The following is a 25579-nucleotide window of genomic DNA, read 5'->3' as shown; positions in this document are numbered from 1 at the left end:
TAGGCCTCGGAGGTGATGTACCAGAGAAGAATAAGGAATAGTGATGATTGATAGAATCATAGAATAGAGTTTGAAGGGACCCCAAGAGTCATCTAGTCCAACCCCCCACAGACAGCTAAAGAATGACTGACCGATGGGCACCTGACCTTTGCTTAAAAACCTCCAATGAAGGAGAATCCACTACCTTCTGAGGGGGTCCATTCCACTGTCACACAGCTCTCACCATCAGAAAGTTCCTCCTGGTGTTTATTCAGAATCTCATTTCTTTGTCATAAACATTGGCAGCTGGGTTGCTGTTAAAAGTGTGCAAGAGAATTCTCCCATCAATTTTGATCCTCAGGTTTTTTGTGATTAAAGACCTCATGGTTTTATATTAGGGCTGGGGAACCTCCGCCCAGGGGTTTCCCCATCCATGAAATATTTGCAGACATGGAAGTTCTTCCCAATGCTTAGCCATAATCACCTTTCTAGTAACTTGCATCCATTGGTTCAGCATCCCAAAGCTTATGGACGCAGTTCTGGGAGATTGTGATGGAGCAGGAGAAGGCAAGGCTACACGTTGCAGGACGATGTTCTGGCTGAACGAACATGGAAATGGAGATAAAGCAGTCGGCGGTGTTGGAGTGTATGCTGGTGGTGGCCTCATGAATGGAGAGAAAGTGGGGAAAGGTGGTGGTCTGCCAGAGATTGGATGCATGATATTGGGGGGAATTAAGATATAAAGAAGGAAAGGGCTTAAGATCATAAGAGCATGGTTGGATCAGACCAATGCTTTATTATGCATGGCATGGAGGAAGTGGACAGAGAGGTTTCTCTCTCTCTCTCTCTCTCTCTCTCTCTCTCTCTCTCTCTCTTATAATAGTCAAACTTATGGGCATCCAATGAAGGTGAATGTTGGGAGACTCAGGACAAGCAAAGGAGGGAAAAGGTCTCTTGTGCTCAGGTCCCGCTTGGGGTTTTCCCACAGGCATCTCTAGCTGGCCTTTGGGACTCTTCCCAGATCACCCCTCCATCACTGGCCTCACTTTACATCCTCTTGGAATGTGGTTGTCTGACTGGAAGGTTTCTTTGAATTCTGATAGCGACTTGCTTGCCAGGATGGGTGATAGAAAAGGTTTGGCGTCGCAGTCAGTCTACTCTGCCAATGTGAAATTTGCATCCGTTGCTCCACCCTTTCCGCCCTCAGACCCTGCCCAACATTGGCATGTAGCCCCCAGAAGGGAAAACGTCTCTCAGGCTGAATAAATGTTCCCCACCCCTGAGGTAGAACATATGAGCATAAGAAGAGGCTGCAGCTGTTCCGCCACAGGACGAGGAGGAAGGACCATGGCCATGGCTGGCAGTGCCCAGGGGTCTCCCGCTGTGGGTGGGGGGAAAAAGCTGCATCCTCCTTCCACACTTGCTTTAGAAGCCAAGATTTGGGAGGAGGTGCTGATACTGCGTGCCAGTGAGTACACCAGAAAAAAACCACTGGGTGCCTGGTTTAAAATGGAACTGCCTCCTCAGGGACACTCCCCTCCCTTTGGGACATAAGTATCAGAGTCAAGTTTCCAAATCAGGCAGGGACTCGTCCCTCTTTCTGCTGCCTTAGGAAAGAGAGTAGGCAATCTTCATTCAGGCTGTATCACTCAGACTGCAAGTGTGCTTCTCCATAGCCCCTATCCTTCTCCATAGCCCCTTATCCTTGTATCTAGAAAACAAGCATGCCAAGAGAAAGAGTTCTAACTTAGCTTTCTCCCTGACAGGCTAGACAAGCCCATCCCAAACCAGGCATGTAACTTTCCAAGAGCCAATGGGAGGCAGCCGCCTGATACTCTGAAGTAACTGATTTCAGCAGCCCTGTAAAAGGAGCCATCCATCTTCTAAACTTTGCACTTTATCTCAAGGAGCTGTTTTAGCACCTGTACAAAGGCGAAGAATGCCATAGTTTTAGCATATAATAAAAACACTGCCGGGAAGTATAGTTTTATATATGTCGCTGTTTGAAGATCTGCTGAAATAAATGTTGGCAATTTGATAGCAAAAGTGTCTTATTGCCCACTTTGTATCTGGCAGAAGATGACATTTGCGGGGCTCAGAGGCTTCTGGCGGTAGCCTTCTTCAGTCTGCAGGCATTCTCGCTGACGGGGATCCATAACCACAGGAACACTGTGCCACTGAGACCCACAGAACCACCTAATTTAATACAGGAGGTGCAGGAACTTCAAAACTCTGACCCAGTTTCTCCCAAACATTTGATACCTGGAGCTACAATGGCTGGATCCAAAAAAGAGAGCAGGGATCCTGTTGCACAGAAGAGGGGACTGACCCATCAGAGCTGGAAAGGACGGAAAGGGTAGTTCTGCAATACAGGAGTCATTCAAGACTTGCTCTGGGCAAACCACTGTGGAAATTGTACTTCTGGGAGGGGGGACAGGAGTCTTCTTAGCAACTCTCAGCGCCCTCAGCAAACTACAGCTCCCAGAATTCCTTCAAGCCATTATGACTTGAATGTGGCACCATAGTGCTTCAAATGTGATATGAATATGGCCAGTTTCTTAGCTACGGTCTAGCCATGAATCTTAGAACTCTGCTTATAGATTTATGAACAAACATACTGATTTCTTGAACGAAGCTTTCAGGTTTCTTCTAGCTGAGTGTCTAAGTTCCATGTCTGAAGGTTGGAGCTAGAACACCCACCAGGAATCACTGCCCTAGCAGCCCTGAAGCTGACCGGGCATGCTTTATTTCCTTGGAACATTTTAAATGACTCTCCGTTTTATGGCAACCAGCTGTGTGTATTATGTTAATACCTCTTCAGTATGGATGAAATCATAGAATATTTTAAAAGGGGAATTTAGAATATTGTCTTTCCTGGGCTAATGTTTCTTTTAATGTCCCACATAATGATGACAATATTGGGAAAAGAGAAGATCTTGCTACACGTCCCAAGACTTCACAGTTAAATTTTGATTGCTTCAGATTTCCAGGATTATGGAGAGAGAGAGAGAGAGAGAGAGAGAGAGAGAGAGAGAGAGAGAGAAGTGCCTAGTAACATTTATGGGCTTTAATCATGTAACTGTAGGATTACAGCAAATCTATCACAACCACAGGAATATGAACATAAAACGAAAGGGCTGGCTTTTAAAAGCTGTGTTAGCCATAAATAGAGAAGTGTTCAGAGAGTGGGAAAGCCTAAAGCAGAGATTTTATTGTCAAGGCTGCCAAAGGGATTTATGGGCCATGGGGAACCTCTTTCCCCCAAATTTTGAAGCTGACCCACACCTGGCACAGACGGGGCTGAGAATGACTTTGCCCATGGGCACTCCTCTGACCCATCTGTACTAGAGGAGAAAATGTGTTTGTGTGTGTAGCTGGGAAGGATTGGGTGGGGGGCTGTGCCTCTGGACCGTCACTATTATACAGGAGGGATTCAGCCATGAAATCTAGATCCGAGCAATAAAAGTGGATTAGAGCACTCTGTCAGCCCAGTGCAACATATCCACTTGGAAAAACCACAGACCTGGACTTACAGTACTGCAGTTTGGAAAGTGATGAGGTAATGTTTTGAGTGGCATGGATGAATGATGAATGGGAAGATGAAATATACTCAGAATCGCAAAGTGATTTCATGCTCTTTATTCAGCTCATAGTGGTGAGGAGGAATGAATGAAAGTCCCCTCAAAGTATCTGCTTTATATACATTATGTACACAATGGGCTGCACATGATTGGCTAATTCCGGAATTCTACTGTAAGCCAATCAGGTTGTGGATTCACTTCTATCTGGAGCATGATTGGGTAGTTCCTGCCAACCAATCATACTGCTGCATTGTTCTAGGACCTATCAGACTGCTGCATTCTGAACCCTATTGTTCTAGGACCAATCAGACTGCTGCCTTTTGGATCCTATTGTTCTAGGACCAATCAGACTGCTGCAGTTTGGATCCTATTCAACTCAGTACATAACAGAAGACAATGTATGAACTCCTTGCAAGCAATTCAGGAGGGAGGCCGACAAGTGATCCTTGGCGTCTCAGCTCCCCACAAACAAATCCAAAAGGACACTCCATAGAGACCATGCATCGTCAAGCCACCATGTAAGCTCTGTGCAAGCAAAACACGATGAAAAGCTGAACAAACAGGACCACCTCGCAGCCTGCTTCAGGGGGCTTTCAGCCCCCCACCCCAAGTGGTCTGGTCTGTGGGATACATCTCAGTAGAGGTAGGCAGGCCTGCTGGCCGGCAGGTAAAGACACCCGCTCTGAACCTGCTCTGGGCAGCTGGAGGGTGTGGAACATCTATTGATTTCTTTTTTTGGGGGGGGGGAAGGAACGGATATTGTTTATTGTATGTATGTGGGGGTTGTTGTTTTTTTAAAGCCATTTAATGCAAGTTGTTCCAAAAGGCTCCCAGAGCAGTTTCCATACAACTAGTTGCCGCCTGCATGCTTACAATCTGAAAGGCACAGCACAAAAGGGAAAAGGTTTTGAGAGGGAAGAGGACAAAGCATGTTCTCCTTCAGGGAGAGCACGTGTTGCGGTGGGGTCTACTGAGCCACCCCCTTTGTTGCTGGGTAAGTTCTCCAAGATGGCCAGGGGGCATTGATTGGATTGCCGAGTTGCTGGGGGAAAAGTTATGTTGCAATTTTGGTGGGAGGGGTAAAAGGTTTAAATACTCTGCATGCAGCCTTCTACTTTCTCTTTTGCTGCATGCAACGGATCACCTGGAGCACTTGGACCGTCTGGAGGACAGTGGAGCGATCTTCTCATTGTCTGGTTACATTTCTTTATTTCCCCCTTCTTTTTAGTCTTCTCTAGTCCCTTAATTAATTTAATTCCCCCCTTTTTTCTGTTTGATTTCCCACCCCACCCCTTACCCTGCCCTTTGGGAAGATTCTCCCTGTAACTGTGAGCGCTGCCTGTGCATAATCCTCCTGGGCTTGCCTTTCCCAATAGGGAGAGAGCCCCCATTAGGGGCTTTCTTTTGCAAAAAGGTTTCCCCCATTTTCGCCTGTTTGATTGTGGGGCTAGTCAGGGCTGTTCCCAGCTTACCTGGAATCACTTTCATTTATAGTATCCCCATAGGTTGGCTTTATTTTGGGTGCGTGCAGTGCTGTTGGCCAAGTTTTAATCTAGCCTTGGGCGGGAGCACTATATTGAGTTCCTTTAATATTGCAATGAGACTATAAAAGGCAGAGAGCAGAAGCAGGGAGGCCTGCTCGGCCTGCACATATCATTCAAGCCTAGCCTGCTACAGTTAGCAGTACAGTAATTGTTAAGTCACTGTGACATGTGACTCTCTTTCTCTATAAGAATTTATCTGTTTGTTTGCAGGATCACTTGTTGCTAATGTATATCTTAGGCAGACAGAGTGGAGCCAGAGGCTCTCTGTGCCTCCAATGAGCACTCTTTGTATGCTCTTTAACTATGCTGTTTCTGAACAAGTTTATTTTCTTCAAGTTTGTTTTGCCCTGATAGTGGCGACTGCCATTTTAGAGACGAGCCATTGTGGCTTAGTGGCTAGAGTGCAGGACTAGGACCTGGGAGACAGGGTTCATATCCCCCACTTAGCCATTGTTATAACAAAGCAAAACAAGCTGCTCCTTTTGGACTATTTTGTTGCTGGGTAGTTTGGCCCATTTGTGATATTGCTCCCAAAAAGAACTTTGGGTTTCTTGAGGAGGTGCTTCCCTCTAAAGGGCAAGCAGGGGTACCTGGACAGGCGGCGGGCTGCCTCAAGTTTGTTATCTCATTGGAAACATTTATGTCTGGCCTAGCAGGTGATCCTAGGGCTTGGCCCGCTTGGCCCTATAATTTGATGGCCTCTGGCAGCGTTTCTGGCCTGAATAGCGTCCCCATATGGTGCACAAAGCATTGGTTTCACCTGTTCCTCACATTGTTTAGGTTTTTTCTTTTTGGAGTCTATGACAGGGCCTTTGCAGATGCCTCCAGAGCTTGCCTCTCCTGCAGAGGATGACTTGCTGATACCCAGGTGCCTTCTTCCAGAAGGAAGCGTCTTCAGAGGCAGAAAAAAGCGGAGCAGGGATGATGCTTACACCTCCTTGCAGGTAAATCATCCCTGGGCTCTGATGATGATTCAGACATCACCTTGGACCTCTCCAGGGGTCAGGGTGAGGCTGTTCCGGGTCTTTAGGGATCATCCTGGATAGCTCAGCTGGTCAGCGTATGGTGCCGGTAATGCCTAGGTTGCAGGATTGGTCCCTGTTTGGGACAGCTGCATGCTCCCTCATCACTCTACCCGGACACTGAGGTCCAGCGCCGAGGGCCTTTCTGGTGGTTCCCTCACTGTGAGAAGCCAAGTTACAGGGAACCAGGTGGAGAGCCTTCTCGGAAGTGGCACCCGCCATGTGGTACACCCTCCCACCAGATGTCTACTACCAGACTTTTAGAAGACATCTAAGGCAGCCCTGTTTAGGGAAGCTTTTAATGTTTGATGCATTACTGTATTTTAATATATATATATTTATTTAATTTTTGGACGCTGCCCAGAGTGGCTGGGGAAGCCCAGCCAAATGGGCGGGGTACAAATAGATTATTATTATTATTATTATTATTATTATTATTATTATTATTATTATTATATTGTGGGAGAGTGGACTAGATGATCCTTGGAGTCCCTTCCAACCCCACTATTCTATAAGTGGTAATTCACTATGATGGGAATGTTAGACGCAGGGCTGCCATCATCCCCTCAGCTCACTAGGATCCCAGGGACGGGGACATGTGGACCACTTGCGCAGCTCCACATTTCAAATGGAAATTCCCTGAGCAATAGAACCTGAAGCTGGTATGCAGGAAGCTGGCCCGGTGGCAGCTTTGTTGGGACTTCTTTAGGGTTTCTGGCCAGCGTTGGCCCTGTAAATTTACACATCATGGTGGCAACACGAGGCAGGGCATCTTGCCCAAGCGGGAGCCGGCAAGCAATAACTCAATACCTCTTGCCCATATTTCCATAAAAATATCTCCCTTGAAAGCCTGGCTAAAAGGTTATCTAGATGGGTCAGTGGCTTTGTGCTTGTGGGAAGGATTTTTCCCAATGTTTGGGATTCCTCTGGCTTTTCAGCCAGTGGCTCGGAATACAGCAACTCAAAAGCCAGTTAGAGAGCTACCTGTGGTAGCCTGAAAGAAGGTTAGGAAGCAGCTTGCATTGGGACGTATGGTGGGATCCCCTTGATTCTCCTTCTATTCCCGATTTTCATTTATCCCCATTGGGGATCGTCCCTAAGAAAGCCCCATATAACTCCATCTGATCCATATTTATCGCATCCCAAAGGCACCTCAGTGAATGATGCTATCCCTCCGGAATTGTTCCGTGAAATATGCATCTTTGGATCAGGCAGTTGAGCTTACCAATAAATTGGAGGAGGTGCCTTGTTGGCATTATGCGATATTGAATCGGCTGTTAGGCTGCTGCCGGTTCACCCTCAAGATTTTAAGTAGTTAGGCTTTAATTGGATGGTCCTTATATTGATAAGGCGATGCCGGTGGGTTGCTCAATAGGCTGTGCAGCACTTGAGTCCTTTAGCGCCTTTCTGGATTGAACATTGCGAGTCAAGACTCGTTTAACTGGGGGTATTGTTATGTGGATTATTTTACTGGCTGGTTCATGTGACACCAGCCTCTGCTTAGGCTAACTGGACACCCCTTTATTCCCTGAGGAGCTGGGTGTTCTGTTGGCAGTGGAGGACAGTGGCTCCTACTGCCCCTTTTAACGTATTTGGGGGCTAGCTGGATACCATTGCTCAAACATCTGCTTGCCTGTGGAAAAGCTGTTTGCCTTGAAGGACGTTATTCTTGTAATACTTCCTCTGAAGCAAGTGTTGCTTTGTCAGATCCTATCGTTCCTAGGTCAGTTAAATTTTGCATGCAGGGTGGTTGCTCCAGGCTGCCCCTTCCATTCCCGCTTGGCCAGGTGGTCTCATGGCCCGGGGTCCCTTCATTATCATGTACAGTGGCCTTGAGCCTGGCAGGGCAAAGCAATCACATGTGACCTAACTTTTCTCGAGTTTTCCCCATTGTAGTGTCAGCGCACATCTGGACTGAGGAGTTTAGGGACCGTCGGGTCTGTCTTGGTCTGATAACCAAGCAGTGTGAGAGTCCTGGCAAAACGGTCCTCGTGCTCTGGCAGAGTCTTCGCACTGCTTAAGGTTTAATATTGCGTTTCTGCTCTCTTTATTTCGGGATCGTCTAATGTTTTCGCTGTCGCTCTATCCCGTTTTTTCAGTTGGAGAGCTTGAGATCCTGGGCTCTGGACGCCCAGCTATAGCCGGATTTTTCCGGAGCTCCTGTGGCACTTGGCAACAATTAATAATTATGAGGAGTAGTAGCTTACGTTTCCCCATCCGCTTTCAGGTCTTATGAGAAGGCCTGGACTGATTTCTTAAAATTTAGTTGGCAGTCCTCGGCCATTCAGAGGAACCTGCCCCCATCTTCTGAGCAGGACCTGCAGTAATTCGCCCACCTGCTGCAGATCGGATACACTGTTAAAACTATCAGAATTCAGTCCGCTGCAATGTCTGCTAGAGTAAAGCTTTAATTTTTCAGAGACCCTTCTAAAAGTGTGTCGTGCGCAGGGTCTCGGAAGGTTGGAATAGGCTCCAACCTTCACAGGACAGCAGGCAGGAAGCCGGTCAATCTTTGACCTATGCAGTATCCGCAACAAGTTAAGACTTGTCGGCTGGTTCAAGATCAAGACGAGACTTCTTTCAGTATTCCATTGTAATTTTGGTGTACTGAGGGTTGGGGAAGTTGTGTTGGAGCCAGCACGGGGCTGAGAGTTTGGAGGCTTATTGCCTCAGGACTTTTCCTTATCTGCGTTGGAGCTTGTCATAAGTGTCTGGAGCTCTAAGTCAGACCTAGTGAGCAGGTTGCCACCATCAGGCTTCCAGTCACAGGTGAGGTGGGCCCTTGCCCTGTTATTGGATACCGGAAATATTTGGCTTTTCGTTCACTTGGGGGCTGCCTCGATCTTAGTGCACAGAAATGGGTTCCGGTTCGACAGGCATCTAATTGCTCACGTCGTGCGCCAGTTATTGCAGCCTGCGGCTTGCCTACCGCTGAACACGCCTCATTCAGCCCGGTTAAGGATTTGAGGAAATTCTTAGCAGTAAGGCCCTCTGGGGGGGGATCCACTGTTCATTCATGAAAATGGTCGTCCCTTGGCACGGCATCAGTTTTCCAAGGTAATGCGTAAGGTTATTTCTGCTTGTGGGGTCCCGGCTTATGGTTTTGCACCCCATTCCTTTCGCATTGGTGCTGCTACAACAGCAGCCCATTGGGGGTTGTCGGCCCACAGGATTAAGGACTTGGGCCGGTGGAAGTCTGATGCGTTCAAGGGTTACGTGCGGAAGAGATGTTGAATTATTGTATTGATGTGTGCTTGTTCTCCACCCTGTAGGTCTCGCTCCAGTCCGTATCTGGATTGTGGGGCACAGCATCGTTCACTGGGCTGGCATCAGAGCGAGGCAGTCTGGAAGGGGACCGGATCTTGGCTTCCCACAGCACGTACAGGTGTCGTGGATATCCAGACGGGGAATGCGGTGGAGTGAATTCATCCCACTAATTAAGCGGAGGGTGCTTTCACATGGTCCCCCTTTGGCAATTGTGGTGCAGTTGGGGGAGAATGATATAGCAAAGGTTGATTGCTATACTTTGCGCTCCACAATTCAAAGAGACTTGGGGGAGTTGGTGACCTTAATACCTACCGTTAAAATATTTTGGTCACAATTGCTGCAAAGGAGCAATTGGCTGGGCATTTCTCAACCCAAGGCTGCTGAAAGGGCCAGGAAGCGAATTAATTCCGCAGTGAGCAAAAGGGTAACGGAATTGAGTGGGTTGGTGATTTACAACCCAGATATTACCTTCAAGGCTCTGGCCCTTTACCGCAATGATGGGGTACATCTTTCCGAGCTGGGGAATGATGTCTGGTTGGATGCGGTAATTGAAGGGTTGAAGAATGGGTTGGGATTGTGAGTGGTTGGCGGCGAGCATAAAGGGCTCGATTGGCGGTTAGGCATTGGTTATAAATCTGGTGGAGGAGGGGTTAGGATAGGCTGGGCCTGCCCCTCCATGGTTGCTGCGGAAAGGGAATTCCGTTAAAGGAATCCTGGGGCTTGCCATCTTTTCGTCCAATCCCTGGAATGGGACTAGGGCCGGCAAGCCTTCGGGGAGCAGGCGGGTGAGAGTTGAGGGTCTGTGTCTCAGCTCCAATTCTTCCCCGACTTGCTTTCCCCCGCACTGTCTTTCGGTGGTGCCCGGAAGTCAGTTCTGTCCCCAGGCGGGGGGACAGATAGTCTTAACCAATGCCTAAACAACCACTCACAGTTTGTATTTTAATAAAGTTGTGGCCAAAATCATGCCAAAAATCTTAAACAAAAAATTACGTGTCCGTTGTGAGTTATTTTGGGGGGTGGATTGGGGACCTCAACACGCAAAGCGTGTTCTCCTTCAGGGAGAGCACGTGTTGCGGTGGGGTCTACTGAGCCACCCCCTTTGTTGCTGGGTAAGTTCTCCAAGATGGCCAGGGGGCATTGATTGGATTGCCGAGTTGCTGGGGGAAAAGTTATGTTGCAATTTTGGTGGGAGGGGTAAAAGGTTTAAATACTCTGCATGCAGCCTTCTACTTTCTCTTTTGCTGCATGCAACGGATCACCCGCCCACCCGCCCTAGAATAAGGGGTTGTTGCATTGACCTTGCTATGCCTGTCATGGGGTCGTCTGCCTTTGAGCAGGGGCCTGGTAGGAATTTTTCCACCTGGCAAATTGGCTGGCTGGGTGGTTTTTGCCTACTGCGTAGCAAATCGTCACAACTTGTAAGGTTGTGGTTAGGCATTGGTTATAAATCTGGTGGAGGAGGGGTTAGGATAGGCTGGGCCTGCCCCTCCATGGTTGCTGCGGAAAGGGAATTCCGTTAAAGGAATCCTGGGGCTTGCCATCTTTTCGTCCAATCCCTGGAATGGGACTAGGGCCGGCAAGCCTTCGGGGAGCAGGCGGGTGAGAGTTGAGGGTCTGTGTCTCAGCTCCAATTCTTCCCCGACTTGCTTTCCCCCGCACTGTCTTTCGGTGGTGCCCGGAAGTCAGTTCTGTCCCCAGGCGGGGGGACAGATAGTCTTAACCAATGCCTAAACAACCACTCACAGTTTGTATTTTAATAAAGTTGTGGCCAAAATCATGCCAAAAATCTTAAACAAAAAATTACGTGTCCGTTGTGAGTTATTTTGGGGGGTGGATTGGGGACCTCAACACGCAAACAAGCCCTGAATGACCAGTTGAAATAAAACACTCACACTCCCCTGCACAAAAGTTTCATCCTCCTCTTTCAGGTTGAAGGTGACTATTTGGGTTGTGACCAATATTAGGTAAATGGGGCGTGCCCTGTAGAGCTGTGGGGAGGGAGCATTTCCTGCTATTCCTGCCATGGACTTAACTCCTGCATGGAGAGGGTGCAAGCATTATACTGTGGAAGGGAAACAGCTCCCTTCCTTTGGAGAAACACGGCTGCTGGTCAGCTTTGAAACTGGCCTGCTTCTTCTGAAACCATCTTAGCTTGGAAGCCAGCAGAGTTCAGCTGGAGGTTAGCGGAGGCACTGAGTGCTCAGAGCTGATTGGCTGCACAAGGTCGGTCCTCTGGGGTTGTATGTGTGGCCATAATAAAAGATACTGCATAGCCAGCCAGATTTACAGGCAAGACAAGGAGCCCTCCGTCGTGAATGTCGCTCCCACTCGGTGCTCGTAATTCTTGGTCTCCCCCTCACGTCAGCAGAAGGAGGAGGCCTCTGATTCTCTGTCTTTCCTCCTGAAAAAGAGGAAAACTGAAAATGGTGAGCAGCTGGGGCGGGGAGCTAAAGACACCAGGGGATGGAGTGCCAATAAAATAGCTCGGGGATGAGCAACTGTTTTTCTGTGGAGAGTTGCATTCTGGGGTGGGGAAGGGGTTAATTTGTTGAGGGCGGACTGCTGTTAGTGGGTGGGGCTGGAGCCAGTGGTGGGTGGGGCCAGGAGCCCATGCCTTCCCTTCACTCATTCACCCCCTTTACTTTTCAATCTGTATTTTTGACAAATCTCTCTTTCTGCCACTCCTTTCATTCTCGTTTTCTGCCCCTCTCCTCTTCCCCCCTCTCCGTAAGGTGGAGACACACCCTCCCTCCCCCTGGAGCCCCTTCTGCTCCCCTCCCTCTTCCTCGCTGCGCAGCAGGTTGTGGGGAGAAGAGCGGAAGGTCCCTGAGAGCCACAGAAATTAGGCCAACCACCACATTCAGCCCCAGGATTGGAAGTTGGGTGAACCTGCCCGTTTCAGTTTCTCTTGGTTTCTCGTTGACCTAGTCTTAAGTTCAGTTCTCCACATTTCCAGGTCAGTTTGCAAGTATTATCATTATCATTAGTTGCCCTCCTGAGAATACATGAACATTTTTGTGGAAATTTATTTAAATATGTGCATTTTTGTATGCAATTTTGCCTAAAGCACAGCAGTTTTCCCTTAATATTTTTGCACGATATTTTCATTAATACCTGCATTTTAATGCACACTTTTTACCTTACAGTATATGTGTTTGATAAGCATTACTTGGGTGGAGAACTTCATTGCAAAATTCAGAGAGGTGGAGCGAGAAAGATGGTGTTTTGAATAGCCTGCCAACAAAAAACTGCCAGATTAAGCTTTGCCCATAACACATCAGGCTAGGCTGTCCCCCTAAGACATTGGGTTCCACCCTGGCTCCATTGATCGGCAGTGGGGAACCTTTTTGAAACTGTATTCCCCTCTGGGCAACCTAGTGGGCAGGCGCCATGTTGGCAACCCCCTAAGTACTGGATATTGTGGTCTGCTGGGCAGACATTTCCTTCAAGGTCTCCAGAACCTTTTGAAATCCTTTAAAAAAAATTTTTTTAAGCAACTAGAGGTGCAATCCAGAGCAGGCCCAGGCATGGAGTTAAGATTGGACCCCAGTAGCAGAGCCTCTTTATTTAAGATATGTCCAACCCACCTCTCAGGGCATTGTCAGGCTGGTGCTACCATTAGGTACTATCGGTGATGGGGAACCTTTGCCTTCCCATATGTTAGACTTCAACATCCATCATCCCTAAACATCCGAAGTGCTTCCTGAGTCTGGTGAACAACTGCAGTTCCCCCATCCCTGGACTTAGTGAATTAATGTCAAAGGCAGACGTAACTAGAGGCCTTGCATTCCACAGCTCAGTTGTTATACCACACTAGCTATATTTTATCACAATTGCTGTATCATCTAAGCAGGGTTTGCTAAGGCAGCACCCACAGGCACCTGTACGCCCATTGGCATCTCCCGGGGCACCCACAAAAGGTCTCAATAAATATCATTTCAAAAATTCACAACACGTAAGAAGCGGCTTGATGTTCCTGCTCAGTTCCTGTTTGCGCTGCCTCCTAGACGGAATGCACCCTCCTAAACAGGCCCACATCTAACTGGATGCTAGGACTGAACGCCAACCTTCCCATCTGTTCTGAACAGATGATCGGCACAAAGAGCTTCTCCCTGTGAGCAAGCGGAGCAGGAACGGATGAGGAACCTTCCCAGGTCAGGCCTGCACAATATTGTGGACCAAGCCTGGCCCACCATGAGGCAGGGTGAAGCTGTGGAAGGAGACCCCAAGGCAGAGCCTCCGAGATTGCCCTGCCTGCCCGGCTGCTGGCATTGCCACAGATTTCTGTCAAAATCTCACAAGATCACGTGGAGTCAGTGGTGGAGGTGGCAGGGCATGGCAGGATGGCACTTCCTGCTCACATCAAGCCCCGAAATGGGGAAGGCCTCTTTTCCTGTTCTTTTAGATGGGGCAGCCATTTTGTGTTAAGCTGCAGTTGCCCTGGCATCTCTTTGGTGCCCATGTCACTTTCTCAAAATTTCAAACGTGTCCCCTGACACCCTAAAAAGGTTGGTAGCCTCCTGGTATAATAGATAGACAAATAATTTGAGCTAGCCGAAAACCAGGACCTGTTCCTTTCTCGCTTCCCATGCTCAGAGGTAGAGGCTTGGAGAGGCAATGGCAAGGAATGACTGCCCTTGTTGGGTTTGGGAAGCATGGTGTGGGAGAGACCAAAGCAATACGGGGGGGGGGAGGGCAGTGACCTGTGACCCTCCAGGTGCTCCTGGACTCCAGCTCTCATCATCTCTGACCACTGGAGGTTCTGGCTGGGGCTGATGGGAGTTGGAGTCCAACCGTGTTTGGCAGGGCCACCAGTTCCCCGTTGCTACAACACACAGAAGGCCTGTCCACTCGCGTTTCTGGTCTTGCGCCAGAGGCCTCCCTGACCTTGCACGAAAATGGCTGCCAGCTTTTCTTGAGAGGGATGAAACTGCAGCTGGAGCAGGAAGCTGGATTTAACGGCCTAAGATTTATTATTCCTCACCATCCCCACACTTTTTTTATGAGGCACATAAATGTCTTCAAATCCAGGGGAATAATTAGATGCTTGGGACAATGTTTCTATCCAGGGTGAGTTCCATTCCCCTTTCAGCCTTATGGGGAGGTTTATTTTAATGCACAACACGCACAGCAGCCTTGGCCGTGATGAAGCCACAACACCAGCTCTCCCCTTGATATCTGTGTTTGCTCTTCATGGCTTGTTTAGTTCATTCAGCTCCATTTAAAGAGAACTCCTGGCAGCGGCCGGACTCCTTACTTGAATTCCTTGGACTGGTGGAGGGATAGGATCAGGCCCAGATTAAGGCTTTGAGGGACGTAAGTCTAATAGGAGGGGATGGAGGGAGCAAGCGAAGGAGGGAGAGACACACACACCACACAGGAAGAGTGTTTGCGGTGCATTTGGACACTTCTCCAAATGCTCCTTGACGGCTCCTGAGTTCAAGGAGCAGGTTTTCCTCTATGTTTGGACAGCATTTTGACTCAAGATGGCAGACTGAACCATTCAAAACTGCACTGATTTTAACCACTGATTTGAAAACTGCTGATTTTTTCATTTCTTAGAATTTTGATTGCAGAGTCAAGAAATGACACCGGCCACATGGATAGTCTGAGAAATTACATCAGAGAAATTACTTTATCTTCCCATCATTATTTATTTACTTTATTTTTAAAAAAAATCTCCATGAGGCCTGGAGAATGTGCACGACAGCCAGTTGTTTTGCACATTAACTACTCAAATTACATTCCCCTTAACACATACATAAAACCTGTTTCCTGATATTGCCTCTGACAATTGTGTTTCTCTTTCAGAAGCTTCGAATGCTCTCTCCCTGCGTGGATTATACCCTTTCTGACTCATCATTCTTGCACACATTTGCCTATTTGCTTGTGCATCCCTCTTCTCAAAATATTATATACTGTCTCTGTTGCTCTCCATTAATACTCCGCTGAGTACCCCAACCCCATTTCCCTTGCTGGGGTTTCCTAATTAAGGGGATGTTATGTACTGAGTTGAATAGGATCCAAAATGCAGCAGTCTGATTGGTCCCAGAACAATAGGATCCAAAATGCAGCAGTCTGATTGGTCTCAGAACAATAGGATTCAGAATGCAGCAGTCTGATTGGTCCTAGAACAATGCAGCAGTATGATTGGTCTGCAGGAGCCACCCAATCCAGCTCCAGATGGAAGTGAACCCACAACCTGATTGGCCTACAGGAGAATTCTGGAATTAGCCAATCACGTGCAGCCCATTGTGTAAATAATGTATATAAAGCAGATACTTTGAGGGGACTTTCATTCCTCCTCACCACTATGAGCTGAATAAAGAGCATGAAATCCACTCTCGACTCTGAATATATTTCACTGGCGACGAGGATGGGATCCCGCTGAGCTGACCACCACACACAGCACCGCAGCACCGCCACCTGCTGCACCGCTGCCTCGCACTGTGTATCCAGGCTTCAGCTCCGGGACCCAAGGAACTCAGAATGGCAACCGACAGCAGCTTCTTGCCATTCAACCCAGCATTGGAGACTGGGAAGCGTACATCTCCCATTTCACCTTCCTCCTAGAAGCCAAAGGAGTCACCGACGAAGAAGACGCCAAGAAGAGGGTGATATTCTTCAGTGTCTGTGGAGAGGAGATGTTTGAAATCGCCCAGGCTCTCCTTGCACCTGAAGACGTCGCTACTGTTCCATACAAAACAATAATGGAACAGCTGAAGGGGCACTTTTCGCCACAGCCCTCAGTGGTGGCTCGTCGAAATGCCTTCTACACAAAGCGGCAAGCCCCTGGGGAAACCATAACTGGGTTTGTGACCTCTCTCCGCCAAGCCGCCTGGTTCTGCAACTTCTCAGAGTTGGAGAACATGCTTCGTGACCGCCTCATCGGTGGCCTGAAGGATGAGAAGCTGCAACGACCCCTCTACGCTAAGAAGGACCTAATGTTCCAGGTCACTCTGGAGGAGGCCCTGGCAACGGAAGCTGCCAAGAGGTCGACGCAAGAGGCACGGCCGAGCCTGCTGTCCCAACCGAGGGTCCACCACGAAAACCTCACCAACGACTCAGGATCTGACAGGGAGGAGGTGCACCGAGTACAGCAGCGCACTCAAGCAGCCCACATACCACAGCTGCCTCGACGAGAAGGAGGGAACTGCGCAAGCTGCAGGGAATCATGAGAGGAGGACCTGCTGTTTCCGCAACGCAGAGTTCAGGCAGTGCAGAAAATCGGGACACATCGCCCGGGTGTGTCGGGCTCGGCCCACCCGACGCCAGGCATCAGATGACCAATCCAAGAGCCCCAGGTCCCGGGGCCCAATGCACCAAGGCAACTCGACGGAGCTCACGGACTTCCAGGTATACCAGTTGCCCCACCCCAATGTAGAGAAAATTTATGTAGAGGAACAGATAGAGGGGGCCCCGTGCCGCATGGAGCTTGACACGGGTTCAACTCTATCCATAATCTCAGCAAGGACCTTAAGGAAACTGTGTCCTAGTGGGGGTCCCAAACTCAGGCCGGCCCCATTCACCCTCCGGGACTTCCAGAAACGTAAGGTCCCCACAATGGGGGTGGAGACCTTCAGGGTGCAATATCGAGGGCGAACACGGCAACTGGACTTGCTTGTAGTCAAGGGCCCCTACATTAGCTTACTGGGATTGGCATGGTTTGGACCACTGGGGCTAGCCGTCACCGGGGTGAACCGCACTAGTTTACAAGTGGACGTGCAAGGAATTTCCGGGGGTTTTCGATGGGAAATTGGGACAGTATACGGGGCCCCCCATTGCTCTACAGCTTGACCCCGTAGTACGACCTGTCAGGCTCAAGGCCCACCGGGTCCCATTCGCCCTGAAACCCTGTATAGACAAGGAATTTGACCGGCTCGTGGAGCAAGGAGTGCTGGAGCCTGTGCCTAATGCCCCCTGGGAAACCCCGATCGTCACACCCGTCAAGCCTAATGGTTCGGTCCGCATCTGCGCAGACTACAAATGTACCATAAACAAGGCCCTCATGGCCCACGCATACCCAGTGCCAGTGGTCAGCCATGTCCTTGCCACCCTGGCTGGGTCAAAGATTTTTGGCAAGCTGGACTTGGCTCAAGCATATCAACAGCTGCTGGTAGATGAGGCCACAGCAGAGGCACAGACTATTGTGACGCACAGAGGAGCATTCAGGGTAAAGCGGCTGCAATTCGGTGTCACCATGGCACCAGGCATATTCCAGAATCTTTTATTTATTTATTTATTATTATTATATTATTATTATTATTATTATTATTATTTTATTCAAAGTTATAACAAAAAATATTATCCAAAAACATATCCTTATTTCCCCCCATTTTTCCTGCCTCCCCCCCCCCCACAGAACCCATCCCCCCACCCCACCCCTCGACTTCCCTCAGTTCCAGTCTTTGGTTTCTCCAATAATGCTATTTTCTGCATGTTACAAAATTGTATAGCCCCTCAAACTGTTTAGCTGATTATTATCAGTAAAAAAATTGTGAATGTTTATTCAAAACCTGCCAAGGAGTCCAGTTCGCTTTGTTGCGTCTTCAGATACTTTGTGAAAGGTTCCCATTCATCCTTAAAGTCACAGTTATCCTTGTCCTGTAGCTTATATGTCAATTTTGCCAGTTCTGCATCAATTTTTCTTGCCATGATTCTTCAGTTGGGATTTCTTCAGTCTTCCATCCTTGTGCTACCAGAACTCTCGCAGCCGTTGTCGCATACATGAAAATGTTTTTCAACTTTTTTGGCAGGTCTTTCCCTACGATCCCCAACAAAAATGCCTCAGGGTTTTTAACAAATGTTAAATGGAACATTTTCTTCAATTCATTGTATATCATTTCCCAATTTTTTTTAATTACTTTACAATCCCACCACATATGATAAAATGTTCCCTCCTTTTCCTTACACTTCCAACATATATTTGAACTAGCATATTCCAGAATCTAATGGACTCTCTCCTTAAAGGGATTCCTGGCGTCACCCCCTTCTTCGATGATGTGTTGATTGCTGGGCCCACGCCAGAGGAGTTTGAGGACCGCCTCCGCACCATTCTGTATCTTTTCCAGACGGCGGGTCTCAAGGTGAAGCGGGAAAAATGTCTACTAGGAGTGCCTCAGGTGGACTTTCTGGGATTTATGGTGGACGCAGAAGGGGTCCACCCGACTGGGGACAAGGTACGGGCCATTTGTGATGCCCCAGCGCCCAAGAACAAGACTGAACTTCAGGCCTTCTTGGGACTATTGAACTTTTACCATTCCTTCCTTCCCCACAAGGCGGCGGTAGTGGAGCCCCTACACAGACTCCTGGACAAGCGGGCCCCTTGGGTGTGGGGCCAGCTCCAGGAGGCCGCATTCCAGGCAGTCAAGGACTTGCTTGTCTCAAACTCAGTCTTGGCACACTTCGACGAAAGGCTGCCGGTGGTGCTAGCATGCGACGCCTCACCCTATGGTATCGGCGCTGTCCTGGGACACCAACTCCCGGATGGAAGAGAGGTGCCGGTGGCATACTTTTCCCAGACACTCAACGCAACCAAGCGGAACTACTCGCAAATTGACAAAGAGGGTCTGGCAATCGTCAAGGGAGTAAAAAAATTCCATGATTTCTTGTATGGGCGGCCCTTTACCGTGGTGACTGACCACAAGCCGTTGCTTGGCTTGTTTGCCCCCGAAAAGCAGACCCCCACAAATGCTGTCTCATCGTGTCCTCAGGTGGTCAATATTCCTTGCCAGCTACCAGTATGCACTGATTCACTGCCCTGGGAAGGCGATGGGCCACACGGATGCCCTCAGTGGGCTACCACTACTGGAAACAGGCCCCGACCCAGCACCTGTGCAAGAGGTTATGAGCCTGGAGCTGCTTCCCGATCGCCCCATTCAGGCACAAGAAGTTGCACACCATTCCAAGAAAGATAGGGTCATCTCCTGGGTCCTGGACTGGGTGTGGAGGGGATGGCCCAGCAGCAGCCCCGGGCCAGAATTCGCCGGCTACACAACCCGCAAACATGAACTGTTGGCCCACGAGGGGTGCCTGTTATGGGGAAACAGCATCGCCGTTCCCCATCCCCTCTGCAAAAGGGTCCTCACAGCCCTACACGAGACACACCCAGGGGTAGTGAGAATGAAGGCCCTCTCCAGGAGTTATGTGTGGTGGCCGGGGATCAACGGAAAGATAGAGGTCTGGGTCAAACACTGCCAGGCCTGCCAAGAATCCCGCCCAGATCCCCCAAGGGCCCCAGTCCAGTCCTGGGAGTCCGCCCAAGCACCATGGTCATGCCTGCACGTGGACTTCACTGGGCCCTTTCAGGGGAAAACATTCTTCATAGTGGTGGACTCCTACACCAAATGGCTGGAAGTCACACTGGTACCGTCCACTTCCACGTCCGCAGCCATCCGGGTATTCCGCAACCCACGGGCTCCCTGAAACTCTCGTCTCAGACAACGGAACTGCATTCACGTCAGTAGAATTCCAAACCTTCACAGCACAGAACGCCATCCGTCACATCCGCTCGGCGCCATTCCACCCTGCAACCAATGGCCAAGCAGAACGCATGGTGTGGACCACCAAGGACACCCTCTGCCGCATGACGCAAGGGGATTGGGAGTACCGCCTTGCAACATTCCTTCTAGCACAGCACAGCACCCCCAGCTCAATGACTGGCCGGAGCCCCACTGAACTACTAATGGGCTTGCAATCAGATTGGCCCTCCTTCACCCCGATAGAGCTCAGGATGAGGTAGTGGTGGGGGAAGGCAGGAACCCCCAGACCTTTGTGGCCCAGGACCCAGTGTACGCAAAGAATTTTGGGGCAGGCCCAACATGGGTACCCGCCACAGTCACCAGGGTCACTGGCCCCGTGTCATACGAGGTGCTAACGGATGGGGGGCAATGCTGGCGCCGCCACTGTGATCAGATACGCCGACGATTCCTGGGAGAAAACCAGGAGGAGGACAGGTCAGTGGAGTCCCAAGGGAACAGTAGGGCAGTGAGGCCCATAGAGCAGGAGGGGACAGCAGGAGAGGCAGAATCAGTAAATAGATAGGACCTGCGAGGCCGAAAGGACACCAGAACCAGAACCACGACAGAGCGAGCCGGTTGCGCCCGATCAAATAGCCCCATCACAGCCAGCATCCTTGGAACACGAGCCAGAACCTGAACCCCGGACCAGGGAACACCCCAGGCCGCAACGCACACGTAGGCCGCCAGCGTACCTTGAGGACTATGAATGCGACCTCCTGGGCAGGACTGGAACTTAGAGGGGAGGGGTGTTATGTACTAAGTTGGTCATAGAACAATGCAGCAGTATGATTGGTCTGCAGGAGCCACCCAATCCAGCTCCAGATGGAAGTGAATCCACAACCTGATTGGCCTACAGGAGAATTCAGGAATTAGCCAATCACGTGCAGCCCATTGTGTAAATAATGTATATAAAGCAGATACTTTGAGGGGACTTTCATTCCTCCTCACCACTATGAGCTGAATAAAGAGCATGAAATCCACTCTCGACTCTGAGTATATTTCAGGGGAGGAGGACTGGTGCCAAGGGGCAGCATTTTTGGGCACCTGTCCAGGTCCACAGCCCTGCAGAGCCCCCACTGCTGAGCCCCCAAACCTCCAGGCCCCTTCCTCTCTTGGATGCTTCCTGTTCACCTCTCACTTTCCAAACTGGCACTGGTCTCTGGAAACTATCCCTCTCCTCCTGGGAGCTCGATTGACTTGTGTGCCCAGGAGGAGGCAAACAAATCTGCAGTGGCATAGAGGAAATGGCCTGCTATGGAAAGAAGGGCTCATTGAGAACATCTTGACCGAGATGGAAGGAAGAGACAGCCCCCACCAGAGAAGAATGACAAATCAAGTTGATGGACTATGCCCAAATGGCAAAATTAACTGGGAAGCTCAGGAATCAAGAAGACAAGAAATTTTAAAAAAGAATGGGAAATGTTTATAATGTATATACAAAATCATTGCAAACAGATCAAAACATTAGTAGTATTTTAAATACACTTGTATTATAGAAGAATGTATAGATAACGTAGGAAGATGAAAAACTGGAGAAGTGTTGATATGCAGTTGAAAATAGAATTAAAAGGACCCATGAAAGGGATGGGGGAAGTCACAAGATTCAATGCAATCTCGATATTTGGATTATGTACTGGTTTTTTATGTATGTTTGTGAAGCCTTAGATTAGCAGTACCCGGAGGTCCAGCGGTCCGCCAACCCCGTGGCCAGAGGGGAAAAACAATTCCAGAGACTTCTTGGTCAGAGAAAAGAGATTTATTGAGATCTGCGCAGAGGCAGCCAGTGGAGTCCTCTCCAAAGACTGGCTACGCCCAATTTCACATTTGCAAACTTTCTTATACCTTGAAAACACCCTTCCCTCCCCCAAGCTTCCCCAAAACCTTCTCCAATCAGCTGGCAAGTTTTAGCTTACTTCCTTATATGGCATATGGCTATCTAAACGCCCCTCCTTCCCTTGTTCGTGTGTTCTTCTCTTGCGTTACTGCATCAGAGAGCATGTGCAGAGAGTACTGCAGTTTCTACTTAGCTGAGAGAAAAAACAGGAAATGGGCTTCCCTGCTAGCCTGCAGAAAGAGGAAGCTGGCCTCTTCCCTGCCAGCCGCTGCTCGCTCTCTGCTAGCCGGCAGAAAGAGGAAGTAGCTCCCAGCTTGCAATTGCGGTTTTTTGCTAGCTGCTTAACCACAACTGCAGAAGTTAGCTTAGGTGCAGATAGTATTGAGATTAACCCTTTCAATTCCCTCCTCTTCTTTTGGGACAACCTATCTCCTAGGTTCGTCCTGGTCTCTCGGGTTTATAATCCTGGGGAAGAGCAATAAGGGCCATGATTCTTTTTGCATCACACCTTGTAAGCATTACACGAAGCAGGGTATACAGAAGCAAAGAAGCAGAAGGATTAACAGCGGCCCTGCTAATAATACCACAATATGCCTGAGCCAACTGCCATGAGGCAGCCAGGAATATAACCAACCCCATAGATCACCTCCTGTAGTTTTCAGCGGGTTCCTGGCTATCATTGTTTCCATGTGATCAATGGTGGCTGAAATATTATCTAGGACATATCTATTTTATTGCTGAAGGGCCCACTGATACTCATGCTCTATCAGCTGCCTTGCTTTTTGGGAGGTTGTGTCCCACCTCTCTGAGGAGGAGCCTATTATCTTAACCAATTTTCCCACCTGTCCTTGTGGATGCTTAATACTCTCATGATTTCTTCCCAACATACTGTATCCGAAAGGGGCTTCTCCCTCTACATATATTAACATATACCCACAGGAATATATCCACCCTTGCAGAGGCCTGACATACGGAGTGACTATATCAAAGAGTTCTGGCCCCAATATCAAAAGTCCTGGCGGTGCCTTAAATTTTGCTGGGGAAAAAAGTCTCTACGTTGGGGACGCTGCCCGCGGGCGTCCCTCCCATCCACTTGTCCAGTCGTCTGGCGCTCTTCTGGAGATGGTTAGCTTCAGAGGATCATCAGGATTTGGTGTAACTGTCCAATCTAAAATAGCCTTCTTCACTTAAGTGTGGTGGACCCAAGGGGTGAGGTCAGCAACTTTAACAGCAATGGGCCTGGGTCCACCTGTTAAGACAGAGAGAAAATCTCGGGAGAATTACTGCACATAATTATTAAACTGCACATTTTGACTAGCATGGGGGGTTATTGCAAAACTGAGTGGACAAAAGCTGGTCCATTGTCAGATCCTATTGACCTAGGTAGCCCATAGCGGGGAATGATCTTCTATAACAGGCACCTGGTTACCTCTGGAGGCAAGCAAACCTCTTTCCTTCCAGAAGGCTCCATGGGCATGTAAAGTCAGAAATGCATACTTGGAATCAGTATAAATGTTTATCTTCTGTCCCTTTGCCAAGCACAAGGCTCTGGTGAACGCTGTTATTTATGCCAGCCGGGCCGACGTTCCAGGCGGGAGTGGCTGCGCTTCGATCACTTGGTCTTCCAAGGCTACCACTGCATAGCCTGCTTTTCGCTGTCCAGCCTTAACAAAGCTGCTTCCATCCACAAACCATGAAGGCCAGTGGGGGTTTGCTTCATCTTTGAGGTCTGGCCTGCTAAAATATTCTTCATCCATTACTTCAATGCAATCGTGCATCTGCTCCTCACCTTCTCCTACCGGGGACAGGGTAGCTGGGTTGAGGGCGGTGGTGACCTGAAACTTCAAACGCGGATGCAGCAGTAACATCTGGCACTTTCTCATCTTCGCTTGGGAGAGAAAATAGGTACCCTTCATGTCAAGCAAAGCTGGGACTGCATGCAGGGTCACACAAATGGTGTCTTGGCCAAAGGTGAATTTGTCTGCTTTGTTTAGTAGGGTGGCTACTGCCACAACTGTTCTCATACACGGCGGTAAACCTTGCTCTGTAGGCGTCAGGCGCTCAGGTACCCTTCATGTCACTGGCTGTTGCCAGCTTCCCAATTTTTGGCACAAAACCCCTTTCGCTGTCCCTTGGTCCTCATCCACGAATAGAGTAAAGGGTTTCTCAGGGTTTGGGATGCCAAGCGCTGGGGCTTGCTGTAGTGCCCTCTTCAAATCCACGAAGGCTTGCTGTTGTTCTGTGCCTCAAACAAAGGGGTCTCTCTCAGTTCCTCTGGTTGACTCATGTAGAGGCTTGGCAATGATGCTGTAATTAAATATCCATATCCTACAAAATCCTGCAGACCCCAGAAAGCCACAGAGTTCCCTACGGTTCTTTGGCTCTGGTATCAGGATAATAGCCTGCTTCCTTTCTTCACTGGTAACAAAAGGGTGTTCCACTGTGATTGGCATTGCCTCAAGATTCTATGTTGGAGCAGTCGCTCTAGATGCACCTACACTCCTTCAGTCGCCCTTCGTGGGATGGGATACTTATTTACTGCAACAGGATTGACAAATGGCTTGGGCTTCACGATTATTGGTGGGATATTCTTTGCCATTCCTAGGGGGTTCACTTGTTCCAGAATACTGGCGGGGATGGGTCCCTCCTCTTCTTTTACCATCATGAGGCGCCAGTACTCCCTCAGGGGTGCCTCCACAACCAGTTCCCCAAGTGACATAGTGGACAATGTGGCTTCTCCCGATGGCTTAAAAGTAATTTGGGCTTGCAACTTTACCAACAAATCTCTTCCTAATAATAGAATAGGGCATTCTCTCTTCCAGTGCCCTTCCTGTCGGCAGATGGCGCACTGATTCCTCCCAAGACGGCTTCGCCCTCCTCCCCGGGCACTTCCTCTTTCCTGAGGGGTGGGTGTGGTAGCCTGTAATGCCGTCAACTTCCTTGTTTGATACTTCTCCTTTTTTTTTTTTTTCTGGGCCTCCTCATCTCTCTGATTGCAAGAGGTTTGAGCTATTTCCAACATCTATTCCAGCCCATGGCCGATGAACCCCTTATGCTTCTGGATTTTTTTCTTTTTTTTGGCGAATATCGGACGCTGCCTGAGCTACAAAGGCAGCCTTTATAATGGGGCGTTGGCAATATCATCTGGGTTCTCCTCAAAGGTAGGGTTCTAATTTCTCCAATTGCACACATCAGCACTTGAAAAAGGCACATGTTGGACTGTATAAGTGCATGGTGGTGCTTCCCCACCCTGTCCTGGGGGGGGCTGGTGGGTCATACACTCTGCGTAGAGGCATCATTGCAGTCCCACCCTTTTTCTGTGCCTTATGGGACTTATGGAGGGACGCCCTGGTTGCTGCTTCTATCCATTTCTTCTGGCATTTCTTCCCTTGTGTTGGGGAGCATCCTGCTGCTGCCAACAAATGGGAACTAACATCCACTTCTTTCGCATAGGGTTGTACATACTGTTGCAATCTCAATTGTCTGATACTGTGTCCACATTTTTTCCTTTCTTTGCTAACTCAATTAGTCCCTTCATAAACTCCTCATCATCCTCTTCCTCTTTGCTCTCTAATTCATCAACCTTGGAGGGTTCAGGCTGAGGGCCGGCTCCTCCCTGGTCCTGGGGCCCTGGGCCTGGGGGATTCGCTAGAGGGGCAGTTGGTGGAGCATAGGGTGGCGGCGGTTTAATGACTTCCCCCTCTTCTCCTTCCGGATCTGGTATCACCGGGGGCTTTTCTGACTTCCCTGCCGGTTGGACTGCACACATTGTATTTTGTGGGGCGTCGCCTCGGCAGGCTTTCAGCCACGGTGGATTATTTTCTACATTGAT

The sequence above is a fragment of the Podarcis raffonei genome, chromosome 9 (genome assembly GCF_027172205.1).
Source record: "Podarcis raffonei isolate rPodRaf1 chromosome 9, rPodRaf1.pri, whole genome shotgun sequence".
Lineage (NCBI taxonomy): Eukaryota > Metazoa > Chordata > Lepidosauria > Squamata > Lacertidae > Podarcis > Podarcis raffonei.
Note: the sequence above shows the minus strand (reverse complement) of the source record.